Raw genomic sequence first — 24,445 nt, forward strand, 5'->3', positions numbered from 1 at the left:
TATCCAAGGGCTACATCTCTGGACTGATCAAATCCACTGTCTTTGAAGACCAAGGAACAACATTATGTCAGATGGACAGGAATGGAAGTACCTGACTTATTAGACTCATGGTTATATAGAATATACACAGTATTTCCGTTGATTTTTTTTTTCCAAATATTGAAAAAAAAATTAGCAGAGGCAATCATTTATCTTGGAAGGGCAGGTCCCATTGTGCTATCTTACAAGTAGAAAAGTTTGAAATGTTTTCTTAACATTGTTTTCAGATTTATTTCAGATTTTAGATACAGTTTGACTTTTCAAGCAAGATCCTCAAATCACTATATAAGTTGAAGTAAAGGTAGGTTATTTGGGGATGCTGGGGCACTCACAAGGAGAAAAAGTCTTCCTAAAATCCACATTTTTTTAAAAATGAAAATGTATTTCAGAACAATTCTGATTTTGCAACCATTACATTCTTTTTTCGATCCATGATAATAAAAATTATATGAAAGATATGGACAAGTGGCTGTTTGAAAGATTGAGTGTACAATCAAATCCTCACTTAGGTACAGCAGCTGTCTGCACTACAGATGTCTTTGTAAAATCAAATTCATGCTGCAGATCTGATGGCAACACATTGAATGGCTCTTCCTACTGAATTATACATGGGGCAATTTTTTTATAATCTCACAATTTAATTTCATGCAATTTACATATTCTGATTAATAGTGCTGTGTAAAGATATATTTAATATGCTCTGGCACTGCTGTATAAATAATGTCTTATATCAGTATTTTGTGCTGTTCTTAAAGATAATGTATTTTAAGGTTGTGTTCAAGTTACACTGTTCTTTCTCTTATATGCCATAAAAAATGCATACTAAACTGCCTCTGGCTTGATGTGATTTCTCTCAGTTACACTATCTCTAATGATGACTTTCACAGCAAAATTTGTTGTTTTAATAGAAGAAAATAGCTAAACAGAAAAAAAGTGGGTTTTATTTAATAAGTGTTTAGAACATAGTCAAGCAGAACAAATACCAAGCAAGATGTTTTAAATTAATTTTTTATCAAACAGTTTATCTGCATTAATATATATTCCATCACTTACAAATTTCAGTTCAGATACTGCTACTAATTAGTTTTGGCTGATATTGGAGTATTTTGTATGCTCCATTTATAAAAGCTGTTTGCCCATCTGTTAATAGGTTGGAAGTGATTAAAGGACACTTATTTTGGCTGTTGCAAAGGCCAAATCATTTTAAAGCTGCAAATATGTGACAAAATCAGCTAAAGGTTTGCCAAGTTCAAGACCTGATTATCTTAAAGAGTTGTGGTGTCTGCTTCCTTTCCCTCCTGCCTAAAGCCTCTATGAGTTTTCAGTATATATAAAAGCAAAAAATCAGCCTACTATGATAGGTCACACCTACTATCTATTTGATTAAACAGAGGTTTTAATAAACTTTGAATGTTTTTCAGATCTCTAGCTAAAAAGCATTTCTGCTGTTTGTATATTAACTGAAGAATTGCTTCTGAGTTTTTAACTAAAATGCAGCTTACAAGAGTACTCAGGTCAGTATCACTGTATTTTAACACATGTGCCTTTCTGTCTATTGCTTCATCAGTGTGCAAAAAATCAGAAAAATAAGAAAAAAAATCAATATGGGAAATATTAAAGGAAAAAGAACACAAAAAAAGAGAGTAAAGAATTTGGATGAAAAGGACAGTCATGGACGATGAGCTGGGAATCAACAGCAAACCAAAAACCCTAATGGCAAGAGATTTATGTGTGCCATTATTGCAAGATAATGACAGACTTCAGTTCCATCTGGGAAGAGTATTTCAGTCATACATTTAACTTAAATGAAGACAAGAATTAGCCTTGTACAGAGAACTAGAATAACTCCTGTAAATAATTTACATCCTATGGCCTACCTGAAGGCAAATCTCATGTATTAAATTATACCCTGCTTTTTTTCCATATACTTAACTTGATGCTTTACAGTATCAACACAAAATCTGAGCTGATCCTTACCCAGATGAAAAGTCACAATGCAGTTATCAAAAGAGTACTCAAACAGGTATTCTAACCCTGGTTTGTCTGCAAACCCCTAAGTAATTTTTTTTTCCCCTTGGCTGGATTTGAACTGTAATACCAAAGAGAAAAGACCAGCAACCATCCCTGGACTTATTTGCTTCATCTGCAAATTTAATTTTATAAATGAGCAACATAAAGTGCTACCTACATACATTAAAGACATACCACCTGCTTTGTACTACTTTAATGGAAAATCTGTCAAGCACTTTCTTTAATGATTGTATGTCTTAAAAATTCAACAAATGAAAGGATTACCACTGAAATCATATTAATCTGCAAAGGATTAACAGCCTACTGTTGAAAAGACTTCACGAACTGCAATAGGAGAGGATATTAAATAAAAAATGCAAAGAGCTTTTCACATACATAGTGCAGAAAGATTGTAGAGGTTGAAGCAGCAAAATTGAAAATGGACTGAAACAAAGAATGGTGATGTGAATCATACACTTCAGCACTGAAAATAAAATCATAGAAAACATGCTAATAAGCTATAACATGATTATTGTCTGAATACAGTTTATTCATCTTCTTCATAAGTTTCTGTGACCAGTTGCACTCTCGTTGTCATTTGTGATTTTAAACAGATTTAGATATGCTATCTGAAATGTCTTGTTTAAAGAATGAAACAGAATTTTATTGAACATTCTGAATTTAATGAAACACGGAGAATGAAGTCTTGATTTCCCACAGATACAGCCTTCTTTAAGGGATAGGAAGACCCCCCACAGATTATGAAATATATTATCTTCAAGAGTACACAGCTTAGCTTTTAGAATTTCAAGAGACAAATAGATTTATTTCTCTATTATGTTTTCCCTGCCTGTAGGACACTAATGAAATCATGGCCAGGCATTTCTTGTTATTTAATGGCCAACAGAGTTCATTTCATCAAACCTCATTCAGTAGTTATCCATATTCATGAAGACACTTAAGGATGTGTTTGATTTTAGCTTTAGTAGGATTTAAGGATATCCTTAAAGTTAGACACATCTTTAGTAGGATTTAAGGATATCCTTAAAGTTAGACACATACTTAAAACGTTATGCTGAATTTGGATGGAGGCAATTGCATGCTTACCTGAGCTAAAGTTAAAATTAAGCATATGCTTAAGTGTTTTGCTGAATACAGATGGAGTGCTGAACTGCAGCCCAGTGATTACTCATAAGTGTCAGTATGTTCTCAATCCAGACATTATCACTTTACAAATAAAATTTGAAGATATACGTATACATAATCAATGTATGTCTGAGTAGAATTTTGATGACCAGCTAATTACAATTAATGCAGACATAAATTAATAATGTGATGAAACACTGCTTAAACTCAAGATATATTTCATATAATTCACTCAGGATGTACACAGAAGATAAATTATGACAGTAAAACAATGACATGAAAAACTACAACTTTCCCTTCCAGTCAAAAACACCATTTTCAACCTCAGTAGGCCCAGTTTAGCTGGTCCTAGGGTCTGACACTAAAATTTTCCTAGTTTCCTGAGCCTGAAATGATATTAATGGTGGTTTATTACACAAATCATTGTAACAGATATTGCTCACCACACAGAAGAACTCAGAATAACCATTCTGAGGTTTTGCAACTTAATGGCATTGAGAATCTATGGATTCACAGAATCACAGGATGGTCAGGGTTGGAAGGGACCTCTGAGAGCAACTTGTCCAATCCCCTGCTAAAGCAGGTTCTCCTAGAACAGGTCGCACAGAATTGCATCCAGGTGGGTTCTGAATGTCTCCAGAGAAGAAGACCCCACAGCCTCTCTGGGCAGCCTGGCCCAGTGCTCTGCCACCCTCATGGTGAAGAAGTTCTCCCTCAAACTCAGGTGGAACCTCCTGCGTTTCAGTTTGTGCCCATTGCTCCTTGTCCTCTCATTGTGCACTACTGAAAAGAGCCTGTTCCACCCTCTTGAGACTCCCCCTTAAGACATTTGTAGCCATTGACGAGGTCCCTCTCAGCCTCCCCTTCCCCAGGCTCAGCAGGCCCAGCTCTCCCAGCCTGTCCCCACCAGGGAGGTGCCCAGGCCCCTCACCGTGGCGCGCGACTTCGCAACAACATCTGCCACCTCCCTCAGCACTCGGGGGGGATCCCATGGGGGCCCACGGATCTGTGGGTGTCAGGTTTGCCTAAGGGATCTCTGACACAACCCTTCGCAACAAAGGCAAAGTCTTCCCTTCTCCAGACATCCTCTCTTGCCCCCAGGGCCTGGGGTCCCGAGGGCCGGCCTTGGCACTAGACTGAGGCAAAGGCGGCATTCAGTAACTGCCTTCTCTGTGCCCTGTGTCACCAGGGCACCCACCTCATGCAGCACCGGGCCCACGTTTTCCCTGGTCATCCTTCTCCTACTGAGGTACCTGAAGAAGCCCTTCTTGTCACCCTTGACATCCCTCGCCAGATTTAATTCCAAATGGACCTTAGCCTGACTCACCGCCTCCCTGCACGTTCTGACAACATCCCTACAGTCCTCCCAGGTGGCCCGCACCTTTTACCACATGCCTTAAGCTTCCTCCTTCTGTTTGAGGTTTGCCAGAAACTCCTTGCTCATCCATGCAGGCCTCCTGCCCCCTCTGCTTCATTTCCTACTTGTGGGGATGCACCTGTGATGAGCTTGGAGGAAGCGATGCTTGAATATTGGCCAGCTCTCTTGGACCCCACAACCTGTAAAGACCTAACACATGGGATTCCTCCAAGTAGGTCCTAGAAGAGGCCAAAGGTAGCTCGCCTGAACACCAGGGTCCTATTTATCGCCCTGCTTCTTCCATGCAGGACCCTGAACTCCACCATCTCAGGGTCACTGCAGGAAAGGTTGCCCCCAGCCTTCACATTCCCAAGCAGCCCTTCTTTGCTAGCACAAGGTCCAGCAGCACACCTCGCCTCACTGGTTCCTCCACCACCTGCGTCAAAAACGTACCATCAACGCACTGCAGGAACCTCCTGGGCTGTGTGTGCCCAGCTGTGTGGTCTTTCCAGTAGATATCAGGCTGGTTGAGGGCTCCCACGAGAACCAGGGCCTGTGACCATGAGACTACCTCCAGATGCCTGTAGAAGGCCTCATCGACTCCCCCTTCCTGATCAGGTGGCCTGTAGCAAACACTCACAACAGTGTCCCCCATGTCAGCCTGCCCTTTAATCTTTACCCATAAGCTTTTGGTTCTTTCTGCATCCACCCCTAGGGAGAGCTCAATGCATTCCAGTTCCTCTCTCTCATAAAGAGCAACTCCAGCACCTTGTCTTGCTGGCCTGTCTTTCCTAAAAAGTATGTAGACATCCAGTCATGCAAGCTATCCCTCCATGTCTCTGTAACTGCAACAAGATAATGGTCCTGCAACCACACACAGATCTTGAATTCCTCCTGTTCATTCCCCGTGCTGCGTGTGTTGGTGTACAGGCATTTCAGAGAGGCATTTGAGCATGCAGGTTTCCCAGGAATGGTGCAAGTGGATCCACCATAGCCACACACACCACTGAGGTGGTTAGCCTTCTGGAACTCATCCTGGGAGGCAGCTAAGAACATATGTCACTTCTCTGGTTGGCCCGGCTTATTTCCTGGTTGGATGTGATTGTGTGAGCATTGCCACTTCGGACCCTGCCCCCTCCAGTTCCGCAGTTTAAAGCCCGCCTCACCCAGCCAGCCAGTCTGCCACCAAAGATTCCTTACCTCTTCTAGACAGGTGGATCCCCCCTGTCCCAAACAGGCTATAGTCAAAGAATGTACTGTTGTCATAGAAGCCAAAACTCACATGACAGCACCAGCCATGAAGCCAGAAGTTGACTTGCATTACATGTATGTCTATTTCTGGCTGTACCCTTTCTTCTTGCTGGTAAAATGAAAGAAAAACTAACTTGGGCACTAAAATTTTTCACTTGCACCCTTACGGCTTCCTTGATTCTGTCCAGGTTCTGGCTTTTGGTGTCATTCATGCCCATGTGAAAGGGTAGTAGTGGATAGTAGTCTGAGCTCTTAACAAGTTGTGTCACCCTCTCAGCAACATCTCAGACGTTAGCTCCCAGAAGGCAGCATACCTCATGTGACACCCTGTCAGGCCATCTGATGGGCACCTCAGTGCCCTTAAAACAGAGAGCTACCCAGTACAGGCATGCCACGTTTCTTTTCAAGGTGTCCATAGTGTGCTGCTACCATTGTTACCCCTTACAGGCCTTGCTTGTGGGTGTGTATAGCTCTTAAAGCTCCATATCTGTTCTCAGTTGTGGGTAGAGACGGAAATGGAGTCTGCCTCTTGCAGGTCACCAGGGTCCAAGGTCCACTACAGGAGCATGGTTCTGAAACCACCTATCTTTCTCCATCTCAGCCCTCTAATACTGAGCAGCCTTTTAGCTGTTTCCTGCAACCTGGCCGTCTGACGTTACAGATCATCAACCTGCACAAACTTTATGCAGGTACTTACCTTTTCTCCAGAAGGAGGATCTGGGCACTCATTTCAATCTTCCATCTATACCAAAGCCTCCTTCCTTACCAGTTCCATCTGGGTGCAAGCATCAGACATCTCAGGGGCCTTCTCCGTAGAAACACTGGTTTTAACTCTGAGGTGAGTACCCACCATTATGACATTCACTATTCTACTTGGAATGGGGTAAGACCTATTCCTGCTTTCTAATACCTTTGTCAGTTTTCAGTACTAATTTGCAAAGGAAAAACATTGAAAAGTAAGTTTGAAAGTATATCAGTTTCATCTGCTGTTATTTTTACAGAAGATGAAGAGCAAAAAGGTACCTTGTATTCCTCCTTTCTGACTTAGCACTTGATGCAGTACTCTTCTGCTTGTTGGCTTGGATGTCTACCATAATCTGGAAAGACAGAAGAAAGACCTAGTGAATTAGATATGTAAAATCTAAGGCAGCTCACAACTGCCATAAATTTCAAGGACTGTATATGTAAAAGGTTCTAAATTTAGACAGGACTTACAACTTTACTAAGCAAAACTAAAAAGCTCGAAAAATAAAACTAACCTAATCAGTAACAACAAATGTTAGGGATGAACCTAGCAATACTTTGCTTTAAGCTCAGATGTACAGATTCAAAAAGGAGAGATACTGCTTTCCTCTTTCCATCTCCCCAGTGACTGCTCTCTGTCCTGCTACTTTATAATTCTGTTTTCCTTTAATGAATTATGGAAACACAAACCTCATAAACATCTACCTATGTTTAATTATATAAATATATATATGACATATATGCTATCACTTGTATAGATCAGGGTGTTTGACTTTTGTTGTGATGCATTTCTGATTTGGCTAGTTTGTAAAAACCATACACCATCTGTAAAAGTCTCAGAGAAAAAAAAAAAAAAAAAGAACAACCCGGTATATAACTGAAGCATGTAACTATAACCCCCCCTTCCCTCACCCCTGCAAGAAGTTCTTGCCATTTTAATTCCCATGCTCCTGAAAGACAGCAATACACAAAGCATGTTAAAGAATGGATATCTGACATTACACCAAAACAGCACTCATCCCAACATGCTCTTCCTAACAATGGCCAACAAAGGAGCATTGGCAGGTGTAAGAAAGATGGCACTTCCAAAGGTGATTAATCTCCATTACAGACTTCTGATTATCAGCAGTTTAGTGACTAAGCTAGAGGCAGCATCTATACCCTTATGTTTAATAGCCACTGAATAACCAGACATCAAATTGTCTAATCCTTTTTTTGATCTCTTTTTTCAGACTTTGCAACACCTGTGGCTGCCAGATCCACAACTCATTTATTCGTGATATGAAAAAGGTTTTTGTACTTTTGTTCTAATTTTACTACCTGATGATTTCATCGTGCCCCTATGGTTCTTGAGCTAGAAACACAATACATATTATTCTTCATTAGCCTTTCCCCTACTTTCAAGACTTTATTCCTGATCCATTACCTATGTCACCTAGATTTTATGATACTGAATAAATGGATGGTAAAAACAGTACTTGATCTCCATTATCACTAAAAACAGCACAAAACATTTTCCTACCGACATTTCCCATCTTATTTAGTCTGTTTTATGACAGAAACTATTCCACACCTCTGGCAATCCCATACTGTATGTTCTAGATGCTTTTTCTTTTTAGGACAGAATGGCTGGCATGTGATATTTAAGACATGGCTGTACTATGGAGGTAGTAAGAACTCTATACCAATCAGCAGCCAGCTACACAGGTACTTTGATATTCTTAGTAAATTCCAATTAGATGATCAGCACTACAGCTGCTATCAAGAGTCTTCCTATCAGTTAAGGACCTGGCAAATTCAATCAGCTGAAGGAAAGACTGCATGCCTGACAGGTGATTTGCTACTATCTACCTCATGGAACTATGAGTCCTATTGGTTCCATGTTTCCAGATATTTTTGGCTAACTCATACTTCAGATCCTGTCCCCTAGTCTCATTTACTCAAACTAGAGTCCCATATTCAACTGAACGCTAGCCTTGCCTATTATCTACTTCCTTATTTCCTACCATGTTCTATGGACTCTGATACTTCAGCCCCACTCCCAGCCATGCTGTTCTCCCAACACTTTCACTGATTCTTCTTCTGACCTGATGTGCTTGGCTTCTGTCACTAACTCCTGACTATGATCTCTCTCCACGCTGCCACCAGCCTCGAGGTACACAGATATGGTGATGTTTTCTGTTCGGCTTTAAGTTCTTTTCCTTTCCATACCCAGCCTCCTACTATGTTTTGCACACCCTTTGGTTAGCCATTTCGGACAACTAACCACAATGATTCCAAGTTCCTACCTGTGTGAAAATGCCAAATTCAGAGCTCATTCAGGTGTAAGTGTATAAAGTAATTCCCTTGACCAAACATTTTCATTATTTTTTCCATTACCAGAATGTTTTCATGGACAAGTAACAAACATGATTTTCTATGAAAAATCAGATGTGGTACATGCTAGATTAATGTCAGCAATGCATTAAGCGCAACTAAACCACGCTTTCAAGCATCCCATTTAGCAAGTCTACCCACAGAGCCTGAATGCTAGACACTGCTTATCATTTTTTAATCAAAAAATGCAGGTTTTAAAGGCTGAAAGTCAGTGCACTGACTTGTATTGCAGATTTCAAGCAGTGAGGTACAAGTTACCCAACTGCTAGAGAAAAACATTCTTCTTCGGAGGCTGCTAATGCACTTCAAGCAATTGCTAGTGCAAACAGACCTGGCTCTGTACGCTTATATATTTTAAGATCATCAGCCACCAGTGCAATTAACTGTTAACAATCTGGTGGGAGATCTAAAACACATGCACATGATCAGAAGTAGTCTTATTTAGTACCTCATTTTATAGGTGTATAGTTCTTTGGTCATTGATTTATTAAGTTCTGTGTCACCACTGAGCAGTCTTGTCCAGTTTGGTTGGCTTTTATACCATCTTGCTGTATTTTGGGTTTCACTTCTGGTTTTGACCTAGGGATTCAAATCCTCAAGTTGCTCCTCCCAGAACTAGAGTAGCTAAAGCCCATCATTTTATCAACCCTATTCATCTATTTGGAAACCCTGTCAGGCATGTGAGGTATATGCTGAAAGGCAATCTCCAGTTTAGTTCATGTGGTCTGAAGCCAAGCCAATGCCTAATAAAGTCACCATCTATGATTTAATATGAAGATGAAATTTCACTTCTTGTGCAACTGAGATGTGACATTATTTTAATGCAGTCTGGATGTTAACACCAGCTGTCTGAGAGAAAACATGAGAAAAGAGTGGACATAGAGGTGCAATAAGCATACTGTCTGCATAAAACCTCAAGAGTCATTCTCCAAAAACAAATTTCTGGGCAAAGATCCAACACTACAGTAAGTGACTGCACATGTCTGGATATAAATGTATGGATTCAGAGCAAGATAAATACTTGGTAACTTTCTAAGTTACTTCAAATGTATCTTAGTAATTCACAGGAGATTTCCCAAATGCTATTAAGACACTGTCCAAGGGACTCTTAGGGCCTCCAACTGTGATTCTGAATATGAGGTGACAACAGAAAATAAAATCCTACTATGCATGTGATCAGTATGTGCCAAGACCAGATCTCTGAATATCTCTGATATTCATGAATCAAGTTTCAAACACAAGTGTTGTTCATTTCAAAAATGAACATTTTGAGAAGATAAAGCTTTGATCAGCAGACTGCTAGCCATAAGGCTTAATACATCTGAGTGAAAACTATTTTTCACCTTACTTTAAGGATACTTAAGTAAGGTATATTTTACCTTACTTTCTAAAAGGAAGTTGACCACATAGCTTGAATTAAGCTCCCTTTTAACAATAAGGAAAATCATATCATCAACCCCTGAAAAGTGAGAAATACACGCAAAAGCCTTTACAATTTACACTAGCCAGGCTATTTGATCCACTGCTATAACAAAGCAGTCAAATTACTTATCTTCTCAGAATCTTCCATATAAAACAGTGTAGTGAAGCATGTGGTTGACTCGGAATGAGCTGTTCCCACTTCACACTATGATAAGCCACTTGCCAATTGAGTTCAGTCTCCTGCCTCCTGCCTCCCACTTGCAAAAGGAATTTAATTGGCTGTTACAGCAATCTGTACTCTGATAAAGTTGCTGAGGAGAGAGAAAAAAAAAAAAAAAACAACAAACAAACCAAAAAAAACCAAACCCAAAAGAATCCTATTTCCCTATTTCATCTGAAGACCTCATACATTATTTTTCTTCCACAGCCCTCTGTCTGTGCTGGTCCCCCTTCACAGTGTGTAGCTACCCTTCGAAAACCACTCCTCCCCCCTCCTGATTTCAAATTTTTACTTAGGGCAATCCAAAAGTTCACAATTCTTTTCCTTTACTTCCCAAACTACCTTTCAAGTCTCCAGTATGTGGTCTAGTAGGTTGCATATACTTTCATGTGAGGCTGCCTCCTCCCTTTGAATTCAAAGTTCTATTCTGCCCAAGACAAGGGTGGCCTGCAATAAAGACCTTGCTTCTACTTCACAAGCCACCTGTTATCTTCCTCGCCAACCTGCCAACTCCTCTATTGCTTCCCCATCCTGCTGCTCCCCAGCCCACTGTGCCATCTGCACAGCAGGAATTCAGAGATAAGCTTACAAAGTGTTAGAAGTCTCAGCTTTGTCTCAGAGCCGGTGCTGCTTTGTGAGCAGAATAATTATTCTGGAATAGAAGTAACTTTTATTTAAGAATAATGTCTGCATGGAAAGCTACTCCAGAATCAGGGATAGCAAACTCATTCCATTCCAGCTCTGCTAGTCTGCTTCCTTATTTGTCCAGGGCCCAAGATCTATTTGGGCATACCTTAAACCTTCTTACTAGGACAGGATATATGTGGATACAATGAATACATTCATCTACAAGAAGAATGAAAAATTACTCAAGATATCAATGAAAAATTTCCAGCATTTCTGAAACTGGGGAGAAGCTGAAATGCAGGACTCTGATGACTCAAAAGACTGTTATGACTTCTGCCCCAAAGTTCAAAAAACCCACACTTTTACAATAAGAACATAGATTACTGCAGCCTAGAAGAAATTGGACTAGGAGTGCCATATGAAAGACTGGAAGAGGTGACTAGGTTGCAACCAGAGACAAAATTCAGCTCATCTATTATAGTTAGTGGTACCATGCCACAGAAACTCAAGAACTTAGTGTTGCTTCCAGTGTCCCATAATGCTGGACACTGCTTAAATACAATAAGTACAAAACAATTACTCAGATAATTCACAATTGCAGTAAAAATCAAGAGAAAACAGAGGAATACAAACAGATAAAGTAACACAAGGAAACAATTAAGTGATTTTGATTGACATGACAGTTGTCACAGTATATCAGAAGCTTAATGGTTGTTACTTTAGAACAGACAGTGCAGTAAAGGTTAATCTTAAGAATGAATGTAAAGTGCATTAAAGAGGTTGTTTTGGGTCATCTACAAAGAGTTTCTGCCGAGTCTACAAGGTAGCACAGAAAAAAACACCTGCAGCGGCATGCTGGAACATTGAAACTGGCATCATTCATCAATGGGAAGAATAGAAGCTGATCATTCTATTGTGAATCAGAGATGATAGAGTGGAAAAGGATGTTTCATATTTTGTTCAATTCAAATTATTATGGTATTCTGTCTAAACTGGTGAATTTGAACCATGGAACCACTTTGCATTATAAACATTAGAACTCTTTATCAGCCTTGAATCATAATGCAGAAATGGGTAATTCACAGCTAGCTTTGAAAGAGCTTTCAATTTAAATAACTGTCTCCTGTTTTAGGTCAAGTGCAAAACCCTACTAAAGTGTAAATTGCAAGCAGCTATCTCAGTTCTTAAAACACCACAGCTATATTGTATCTTCTCCCCCCCGAAAAAATAATAATTTAAAATAATGGCATTCTGGTAATGTAACATCTTGTCTATAACCCATTCTTCCTCATGTGTCTTTAGGGAAATATTTTATTACACAATTTAAAGTTTAATGAATCACTCTCACTTTTTTTTCTGTTAATTATTCAGAGAATACATGAAACCCATTCTGAAACAACAATACACCTTGCGTGTAGATGTAAGCAAAGCTACAGGCACCTTCCGAGCATACTCACTGTTTTATCCAGATTCAAAAGCTACAGTGATCTCTTTTGCCTTTTCTTATTAAAGAAAAGGCAGTCAAACATGGAAACAGTCTGCAAGGTGATTTTCTTATCCATGAAACATTCAGCAACAAAGATGTCTTTGTGCATGACAGGCTTTCCACTTCTTCCCCAGTTCTTGTCTGCATTTTAATCCAGGTTATTTTATTCTTGGTAAAGTAGACAATGTAACTGGTTTTAATCAAATAAAAATACCACAAAGCAAGCACATAAGTTTACATGGTAACTTACCTACCAGAAACATGGGTATAAAAAATAGCTGAATTGTTATTAAAAATAACTGAAAGGATTATTATCCCCCAGATTTATTTGTGAAAACAACATAACTGCATTGGCAATACAGGCCTATCATCAAAGACTCTTTTGAGAAGGTAGTTTTGCTTTGTTTATACAAGTAAATAGTACTGTCCTCTTTGGATAACACGTTCATAGTAGCCTCACTCATAACTTCACGTGACGTGTCAAGACTTTTAAGTTTAGTTTTGCTGCAGAACAGAATTGAGAGATGCTACACAGTGGCTAAGGCATTCACTTGTAATGTTGGAAAGCCACATTTAATAAAATGCCTTGAATGAATCAGCGAAGTGATTTCAGCTTCACTTTTTCACAGCCCACCCAAAACCCCTCTGCATGCTTGGTTTCACGAGAGGGTTAGAATTTCTGTTTTTCTCCTTTCCTCCCTACAGTAGATATTCTAGACCTGAGAAATTCTTCCTGACAAAAATGCCCTCGAAACTCATTTCAGGGGGGATGACATTTCAGCTGTACAGCTTCAGGATTTGCCTGAAGTCAGGGCATATTTCCCTGTGGCACATGAAGGCACAGACCCCACATGAGATCCCCCATTGCATACATAAGTCCTGGTTATATACAATCGCTTCTCCACCTAAGTTCTGCCCTGGAAAGTGCCTACATGCAGTAAAGCACCTTCACAGCCAGTTCACACTCCATCAAGCTGTTTACTTCCTCCATGCACATCTGAGGAGGTTTCTTCTTCCCTGATACTTAAGCTGTGGGAGGCTTTGGGCATACCCCTCAGTGGGAGGCTTTGGGCATGTCCCTTGTTGCAGACAGGTGTGCACATAAGTGATCTGCAGGTGAGCTCAGAGAGCCAGATTTAGGGTTAGTTGTTTCCTTCCTACACTTTAAGGCATAATCACTCTGACACCTGGCACCCAGACAATGAACAGAGCCTTTTCTCAGAAAGGGCCCTTACAATTCCCAGTTACTTGCTTCTTGTAGAGGAAATGCTGGCTAACCCTTGCTGAAAAAAACCACTATTCAATAAGCACTACACAGTAAAGTCGGCCCCTGTTCCCAACACAAGTGTCTGCGGTGTAGCAGGAGATACTCTGACTCCCTAAGTTCCATAAACACATCCTGGGACATAGTTTCTCAGCAATGTCTGGTCATGACGCTTAGTCCTTCCTTTTGCTCCTTCCATGGAAGTAGCATTCCATGCTTATCTGATCCTTAACACCAAGCAAGCTTAATAAACAAGAAACTCTTTATTTGACAAAAGATAAGGCCAAGAATTTTGATGTAAGATTAGAAACAACATGCTATAAATAAACATAAAATGAAATTTTAATTTATACTTAATGATCAGGTGCCTTTCTAGGCAAGATGTCACCTGTTTTATCTAGACTCCCCAACAATCTCCCATGCTGTCAACACTGAAAACTTACGGCATTCAGCAATACTTCTTCCAAATACTATTCTTGATCTAAAGCTGGACAAGGACACTAATTCTATCCCATCCCATCTGATTTTTATTTCTCTTTTTTTCTATTTTTTCCGTATTATCTTTAAAATGTGAGCATAGTCTGTGGACTTTTCATTCTCCCTCAAGAAGGCTTCCTCAGAAAGGTTTGCACATCACCAGCTAGCAACGCTTACTTCACTCTGTCATTCCATACATCCACAGGTTTCTTTAGTCAACACCTTACTGCAGCTTAAATTATATTAACATACATCTCTAAGACATTCCAATTGTTAGAATACTTTTAAGGCTGAACGCTACATTTTGCTTTTAGTCACCATCAGTCTAGACTTGTAGCAGAGACTAAATATGACATCTTTGGGCATGCCATTAATATTGACAACAGATTTAGGAATACAATAGTGTCATTGAACTATCTCTAGAGACATGTTGTCGCTGTCACTGTAATCTTGAATGCTTTTTTCACTTATCAGTGTTGTTTAACAAAACATTAAATGAAATATTATCAAAGCAATCTTCTCTTCATTAGGCCCATTCCATACCAAAAACTATATCTTAGACTCAGAGCCTTTAGTGACAAATGTCATTCACGAGATCTTTAGACAATCACACTTTCTGGTACAGTTTTCAAACCAGAAACAACAGTATAAGCCACCAATTTGCAGATCATTTCTGAGGCCACTTTTAAAATAAAACCATTAAGATGGAGAACAACTAAATCTCAAAATACAACTACAAATTATTTAGTTTGCATAGGTACACAGTTATTTACCCTTTCAAAGGTGTCTTTTTTTCAAATACAAAACCTAATTTTTCAGCTATGCAATTGTAACTCTGATTTAGTTTCTGGTTGTGGTTTCTCATTATTTGTAAGGTGGATAAGAAGCCGAGTAAGACAGCCAGTGGTGCACTCATCTAAACAGGAAACTATGAGCTACCAGGAGGTTACTGGCAGATTTCCTCCAAAATCTGTGTTACTAGTGAACATAATAATACTACTGTTATTGCTCAGCATAGAATAAGAGTGTACAGAGTGAAGTGACCTTCATCTACAGCACCAATAAACCTGGAAGACCAAAGCATCATATAGGAAAAGAAGAACTGAATGATATTGTACACTGGAAATAGAAACACTGTTATAGAAACGGAGTGAACAGTAAAAGTGCAAGTTTATAATATGATTAAAGAGAAGAAATTCTGTACAATGTTTTTAGTTAGAGATAACAGTGGAGGAGGAAGGTGTGGATGCCTCAACAATTCCCAGCATGACAATAAGCCATAGCTGAGCAGAAGTAGGTTTGACCCTAGAAATACCAAATGAGGAAAAGCTTAACGCTGCTCTGGGGTTTGTTCTATTCTGTATCACTGTGGTTACTCAGCATTCCTGCAAGGTGAATTCTGACTGCTTAAACTACAGAGAAATGGCTACTAGGACAATTACGGCAATGAAGATTGTCTCATATGAGAGGGAAAAAGAAGTGGTTTCACCTTTTTCAGCCCACAGAACCAAAGGCTAACATTGGACACAACTGATTCAGGCAGGAGTGGGCGTCAAAAGTCAAGGAGGGAGAAAAGCTATAAAACCAAATGGCAATGTTGACAAAACAAAGAGCAAGTACAAACTCGCCTTGCCTAAATTTAGGATGAAAACTGAAGGTTTCTGATGACCAAAGGAGACAAGAACTGTTTTCCTACGGAAGCAGTGGGAGTAAAAAAACAAAACAAAACAAAACAACAAACTAGGTGAAAACTAGTGCTTAATAAATACCTAAATGTCACAGTCGCCTACAGCAAGATCCTGGATTCATTAGGTAAAAATATACCCTTATAAGTCCAAAGTCTCTCTCTTTGTGAATTAACTGACTGTTAGGACAACTTCAGAGAGAACTGAATTACAGTACAGAAAGAAAAGTTCTTGTTTATAGAAAAGTTAGGTTCATAGTATTTTCTAAAGTATACAGAGCACACTTATCTGACTGTGTCTGAGGATGACTTACTTAAAAGTACCTATCATTCTAAGACACTTTTTAGGGATAAAAACTCTCAACTGAAGAGGTGCTGGGATTTCAATTGCCACTATCCAGAATCCTGTCCAAGTCAATTTAAGGTATCAAACCTTTTCTCTTCTTTTATATTCTGCTTTATTCACACATAGATACCCTTTTTTAAGAACAAAATAAATATTTAAAGAAAAAATAAAAATTCCACTCTTGTTTCTTGCAAGCCTTTCAGTCTTCACAAGTGTTTTCCAAAAGGCTAAAATGTGTCTGAAATTATCTTATTTAATAGTAGGACCTATTCACTTCTAAGGTCAAACAGAAAAATTTAAGTAGGGAAGTTACCTCCAACAGCTGCTTGCTACTTTAAATTACTTTCAACATTTAATCTTTGTACCTCAAAACCATGTAGTTTCTACATCTTGTGTATAGAATGTGCAAAGTTCTGTTAAATGTTTCTGTTGCTTTCTGAGCTTTACCTCATTTTAACTATATGAATTTGAGAACCTGTACCCTTTGCAGTGTTTGGTATTTTTCATAAAATATTTCCTAAAATTGCTATAAGGTATGGTGATTTATATTATCTAGTTTCTGCCTTACATTACATGAGGCTAGGTCAAATAAGTTCAGCTTTATTAACCCACTGGGAAAAAAAGCTTACATTTCTGGATACTGTGTTGTAAAAATCAGGTTGGTAAAACAATGAGATAGTGATGAAGATGCAGATACTGGAAATCAAATACCAGTCTACATGTCCCTCTTCTTAAAGAAAGTGTATAGTTAGATAAAGTTAATTCATTTTGAAGCTAGCCGGTGTTATCTAACGCATGGTGACTATCAGCATAACTCTGCGTAGTCCAGTAATCTAGATGTACTGTTTGCTTTAGTTTAAAACAGTTCTTTATATGACAGTCTATATGTAATATCTCATATGCACATATATAATGCAATAGACTTACATTCATAGAAGTTCTGCTCATAGTAGTCCACCAAAACTGAAGCACTGCTTTGTCCATGGTAATGGACTCGTAGTACTCATAATAACGCAAGGATATCTGGTAAGCTGAGAATTTTCTGGACTCAAAATCTTGGCTACTGCTCCAACTATAGACTTTGTTCCCCTGTTTGTATTATAGATTGTTTGTATTATAGGTCCCTGATGTAGAAAGACAAGTTCATTACTAAAATGCAAGCATTCCTCATGTACACAATGCTGATCCTTCCTGATAATACTTGCTCATTTTACATACCTCCTTGCCTTTCATGGGTTTTTTGCCTCACTTGGCTGTACTACTTCACAGGATTTGGTGCAATCACGCCTCTCCAGTCCTGGTATACTTTGCCTGTTGGGAAGATAGTGTGGTTTTGAAAAATACATCATTTATCCAAATTACTTCATGTCATTTATTTGTACTCAAGCTATTGAATTAGAAGCTTCAGTTCCCAGAAGTGGAGTTGACATCTGCTTCCTACTAGGTCAGTCAGGAGTTTCCATAAATCACTTCAAATATTCTCAAGCTTATTGTCTAGATCAATGACAACAAATCTAGTAAAATCTCGAAGTCTGCATCTCATTGCATAGCCTTTAATGCAGTCCCACAAGTATATTCAAAGGAAAAATAAAAAGCGTGATTTTTATCCAGATACCTCTACAGAAAGGCATAAAAGCAACTCTGCATTCTTCCATCCCCCTTACTATGCTAAAAATTAGCAGTTTCCTCTTCTTCTCTTCAAGTAGCTTGGCTGCAAAACTTACTGTTCTTTCATCTCCCGAAAATTACCTAACTAGTGCACCTTTTTTCAGATCAGGGCCGAAACCAGGAACAGGGCTGCTTTTGAAGGTATTTTAAAGAGCCAGTCTGATTTCTTACCAAACAAGAACTCCACCACAGTCAGTATGAGTACCTTGTGCCAAGTCACAACTTAGTTCTTGTTCTAACATGGTAACATACTCAACCTTCAAAATATTCTGAATTGTAAAATACACATATACTACATTATTTTCTAAGAAAAACCTTCCCTGTCAGCTGCAACTGCATTGAATTCCTGGTTCCTATACAACCTTACTTAATGAAAATGTATGCTTTACTTAAGTTCATGAATTGCCAGCTTATATTGTAAGGTAAAGTACTTAACTATAAAGTTCTCAAAAACAATCAGATCATCTAATGTTTTTGTACAAATGAATGACTGTAAGCAGTTATTCTATCAGATGGTTGTGTTTGTAATATTCTGTATAAAACAATACAAATTTGAAGTGGTAACATGCTTAACCCATGCCACAATAGTTTTGATACCGATGGCAGAAAGAATTTTCTGCTCTAGATTTTTAAAAGAAAATACAATCCTGACTTCAACGAGTGTACTGCAACACCAAGGAGATCAAAGTAGCTTAACCTCCACAGTAGATGTGACCATTTCAGAAAAACAGGATCAAATTTAGCTAATGAAATGAAAACCTTAATTGTGCCAATTTTGCCCATTACATAAATAACAATAGAAGCTGCCTTAGTGAAAGAGGTCTACTGTGCTTCTTGTCCAGGACTCATTCTCCAAAATCAGCACACACTAAACACTTCTGAGAAAATTTTAATTGCAAACCATAATCTCCAATCAACAGAGCTCCTTCTCCTCTCTAGACTGGCTGGGTTTCAATCATGATGTTTAATGTCACTAGCACATTTTAGTATTATAACTAATAATGAGGCTAGCTATCCTTGATATTTTTACATTTTGGTATCAGTAATTTCATTTAAAAAAAAACCTCAAAAAGTAACTGCAGTTTTATGAGAAGTGTGGGGAGTTACTTTCTCTTTTAAAAATCCCTTTAGGTTTTTTTGCATTAGGAACAAGAGAGCACATGAAGATGGAATTTGCTTATCCATCTTTTCTTTACTACTCAGCATGCCTGTGACATATGTACCTGTTTAAATGTCCCTATTTTTGTCCTCATTTCTGAAGTTTTTCCCAAGTAAGTTTTTTCAAGCCCTTGGACTGTGAAAGGGCCATCCTGCTTCTGCCACATGATTTTTGGGATGTTTTGACCAGGACTGCACACTGTAATTCAGATGAGGCTGCATCAGTAATTTATGAAGAAACTTTATTATTCTTTCTGCATTTTCCATATTAACCCTTAACAACGTAATATAATTTATTTTATTTTATAAAAACGATATAAATATATAAAAATAAAATATATAAATATTTTATTATATAAACTTTATTTTATCCTACTGGCCACAAAACATACATTTAATAGCACACCACAGCTTAGCCTCCTACCCAAAATCAACAAAAATTCTGCCAACGATTCACGAATGATAAAAGATGAAAAACACTCAGGAAAGATGACCATGAAAAGAATGCTGTGATACAATACTCAGGCCATGCTCATCTATTTTCCTAAACTGCCAGATATCTTCTGCAAACTCTGCCAGCCTAGCAGTTGCCATCGCTGCCAGCTAGATTCAGCATTGTCTCTAATGTAACATAATTTTAATTCCTGCAGGGAACTGATGGTAGTCTCATGGCTGCTACCAGGAGAGATGAGCCTAATTACTAAGTTACCGAGGACTGAATGACCTCCTAGACTGTATTTTTAAAAAAAACATATCTGTATTTGATAGAGCAGGCACAGCATACCATTAGGAAACATGCAGCTAAGTGATGTTGAGTTAAGCCTCTAGACAAAAGAAATAAAAGGATTTAAAAATACATCTCTTTCTTTTGCACCTTTTTTTTATTGGGTTAAGCATGTTTCTGCTTAGTAAGATGTATTTTGCACTTCTAATTCTGTCTGTGAATGCCTAACTCGAGGAATCCACTGCAAAGTTCTGTTATCTGAGTCACTTTTAAAAGCCTTGATCATTTAGGAAATACTGCAGAACGTTGTCTATTGCTTGTATTTGCCTTAATCCCTCCTCTATGATAAGAAATTATATTTTAAAAATGTCTGAGACACCTAGGTGTGAAAGATAAAGGAGTCATGTACTGACCACAGGCAAATACCTTAATGCAGAGACATTCAGAGATCACAACACATTGGGGCTCTCTGCTGTTGTTGATTCCCCCAGCTTGGCAACATATTTTTCCATTATGCACAACACCATTTATCCCAGAGCCTGAGAACTTAACAAATATCAGCAATATCAAAAAAAGATTGTTGAGGAAATAACAATGGGTTTGCATCCCTTTGCAATTCCAGGGACCTGTGAGTCAGAATTCAGTTTAAAAAAGAAATAAACAAAATAATATTCTTTATACCTTCCCAAGTTCTCTGACACTTATTGAACTTTTATTAGGTCCCAAACTAACTTCTCTTCTGAACTTCCACTGTGCTCTTTTTTGTTGTCAGGCATTTTTATCTAGCCCTTTCCCATAAAGAACATTTCTGTAAGGTCAACCAGGAGTGCTTTTAACATTCATGGACACTTTTTAAAGTCAAGGGTTGTTGCAGGAATCCTGTGAAAGATATATCTATGTGATTCAATAAATAGGTGAGAAAATCCAGAATTTAAACCAGGCTTCCCACAAAAGCACTCTTTTACCAGTTATAATTTCAGTTCAAAAATGAGTGCGTGGAGGGAAGACGAGCAAGTTGATGAAAAATCACAGCTAGCTAATGCCTTTTTTAATAGGACACTCATTTTTAATCTATAGTACTTACAAGCAGTTATTAGCTAGAATATAGAATTAGCAGTTCATAGTTCATATGAATAATTTAAAGGAGAGGGCTAGTTTAATAACTTCATGTTAGAGAATTAATTCAAAGCATTTCGATTTTATCTATCAAGTTCAGTCTATGAGTGCTTTGAAACAGTGAACAGGAAAAATTGTGGCCAGGATCTAGAAATATAAAGCAGTTATAGAATGCATGAGGTTGAAGTTTATATCCACTTTGAAGTCTCTTACACTGCCAGGCTAGCATAAATAAGACAGTGGCTCATCTGAGCACCAAAACAGATTTCAATCCCTGTCTAACAATTCAACTTCCATTACATTTATTTTAAATAAAGTTGCATAACATGAAGTAATTGTTTTCTGTAAGTCTTCCATGGCTGAGGCTGTAATAGAATTAGGATATTTTAATGCACCTTTGTATACATTTATGTAATTTTAATGTATATTTTTGTGTATGAATAGTAAGAGATTATATGATAGAAACACATTAAAAGTACAACTTCAGTGCAGCAAGAAAGTATTTAAATATTCCAGAATGAACATAATTTTATGATGTCTTTGCAATTCTCAGGTAATACAAGATATAAAGGCATTCATGAGCCTATTAGAAGCTCGTAACATTTAAAACTATGATATCATGTTAATAAATTACTTTTGTTATGTACTATTTTTGTTTTTAAAACTTCATCTGAAAATATTTGCTGATTAACTTTTTTCCTTGACATGTGATTTGTCTGGGACAAAATTTAAAAGTATACAAAGACTTAGCTATCTGTCTAATGGAATTTTGAGCACTGTAAGACCTTAACTCCCATATGGATCAATAGAACAATTCAAACCTAATAGGTTCTACTAAAGTATACAGTGCTCAGACTGCATTTTGTCATGCCAAAACATTAGTAAAGTCTGACTTTTTAACCTCAGTTTTGGTCTATTTTGTGAATGCATTGATTTTGCTTGCCTTTTTTGATATGCAGAATGCAAACTTTCCAGAATGGGATCTGTGCCCACGTGTAAGTACAGCAGCTCTCAGTGCAAAAACTACTGTTCCTAATCCCAAGCTCTTTCATCTCCAACCTTCGACTTCTGTCCCTTCTACTCTCAACTTTGACCCTATGCTAGCTTCTTCAGACTCCTGCAATTTTAGTTTATGGTTACGTATGTAAACTAGATTTAACTAACACACCATGACAGTACTCATCTTCATTTCCCTTTGCAGATACATACTTAGACTTCTTCAGAGGTTGTTAAAGAGTTTTTAAACACAAGAATTCTGTTCTGTAGTCTAAGCAGTATAGAAATTCTCAGCCCATTTCTTTTATTTCTACCGATTATACTTTCATTTCATTCTTACAGATGTACATGTCATTGCAGACAAAGCACTTACAACACTGAAATTTGTTTTCTTTCTACTAACCTCTTCTGCTCAACAGAAGGAGGTCTGTTACTCTTCCTAACAGTGCAGTTCCTGCTGGTAGCACACTACCAGCACGAAGCAGCCAGTGCAAGATGTAATGATTCATGGTATAGAAACAGCTATTGAATCAGTACTAATTGTATTCCTGGTGTCAGGTTCAGCAGCAAGAACAAAACCAATCCTCACTACCCCACAGAAGTGGAACTGGTCCCTGCCAGACAGGGGATATTTTCTTTTGTTTTGTTGTGTATCATAGATAGGGTTTAAAAACCTGGTTATTTAAAATAAAAATATATTTTGCATTTCCTTTCATTAAAGTATTATGAAATATCCTTCTATAGTCTAAATAAAGATACAAATTTAGCACGTAATTTAGTGTCTTTGGAAAAACATGGATTTGTTTACAAAAAAACATGAAATGTACCAGACGGACTGTGAATAGAGAAGAATAAGGCTTCTGGAAGTGCACCTGCAAAGGTTTACTTTTCAGGGTTGATATTACAAGTAATTAGCTTGACATTTCATAAATGACATTTCTAAGAACTGCTAATGCTGACTTAACCAGCAAACAGAAAAACCTTGCTTTGTTTAGAAAAGATAGTTGCATTGCTGCACATTTTATGTGAAGTGTTTTATTCCAGCTCATGTTGGACACATCTACATGCATGAAATCTTCGAAATAAGCATGCTCTCTGTAAATTGAACTTTCTATTATGGTGCTCTCTGCTTAGCAAAACCGGATAAAATGTCCTGTGGTGAAGCTAGTATATATTGCAACTGAGTAGGCTCATACTACAGTTATAACAAATTTACCCTCAATTAAAGTTGGGTGGTTTTTCTAAGCATCTTTCAAATCATAAACAATTCAGACTAAGTTTTACATTTTGGTCAAAACAAAGTGGAAGATATGTTGACATTATATGTCCTTATACTTTTCCTAGGCTTTAGGATTTAACTTGATATTGGCAAGTAAAGCAATTGCTTTGAAGAATCAAGAATGCACGTGTTTGTCCGGTTACCCAACCCAGAGATAGGTTTGTTTACACACAATGCATTTCAAGAGCACTTAGAAAACTACAGTAATTCAAGAAATACATCAAAAATTTGGTCTCATTTCCTGCTTGTGTTAAGAGGAATATTAAGTATTTATGTCATGATGGTCTCATCAGCTTTATTTTTGTGGATCAGAAATCTTGAAACATCTTCCAAGTGCCTGTAATATCACAGCATCATTCACCCAGTTCAGTTGCTTGGTTAGCACACCCACACCTCACCAGGGAAGAAAATGGAGCCTTTAACCTGAATGGCAGAAATCCAGTTATAAATAGGGTTCTCGTACTGTGTTTGCAGACAGCATTTTTGACAAGCATGGATGAGGGGTTGGTGGTTGGTTTAGGTATGTTTTTGGTTGGGGGGGGGTTGGGGTGGTCACTGCAGGGGTGGTAAGATGAATTTTACTTCACTGGTTGAACACGGGACGAGGCAGGTCTACAAAGCTATCTTGTTTAAAAGAACATGTGAGCAAAGTCACTGACTTATTTTCTTAATGCCAGAGTTCAATAATAACATGGGTTACTGAACCAAGCAATGGACCTGTCTCAAGACAGTATTAGCATGTACACAAAAGTCTGTTTGAGATCTGGGGTATGCAATGTATGAAAGAAAGACAAAATGTGAAATGCTAGAATAAGTGAAAACAATGTCAAATGTCCTTATCTTCTATATTGTTAATATTTTGGAACAAAAGGAAACATACGCCTTTTTCTTTTTCCTTACTTCTTTCACTAATTCCTTTTATGACCTAAAAGAAAAAGAATGTGAGCTTCATAAACATCAAAAAACTTAAAGGGATAAGAAAAATATATTTTCTGGCAAAAAACCCAAAATAAATCCTTGAAAAAGTGACACTTTCTCAAGAAAACTTTAAAAAG

Source organism: Falco punctatus (assembly GCF_963210335.1).
Source record: "Falco punctatus genome assembly, chromosome: 1".
In the NCBI taxonomy this organism is placed as follows: Eukaryota; Metazoa; Chordata; class Aves; order Falconiformes; family Falconidae; genus Falco; species Falco punctatus.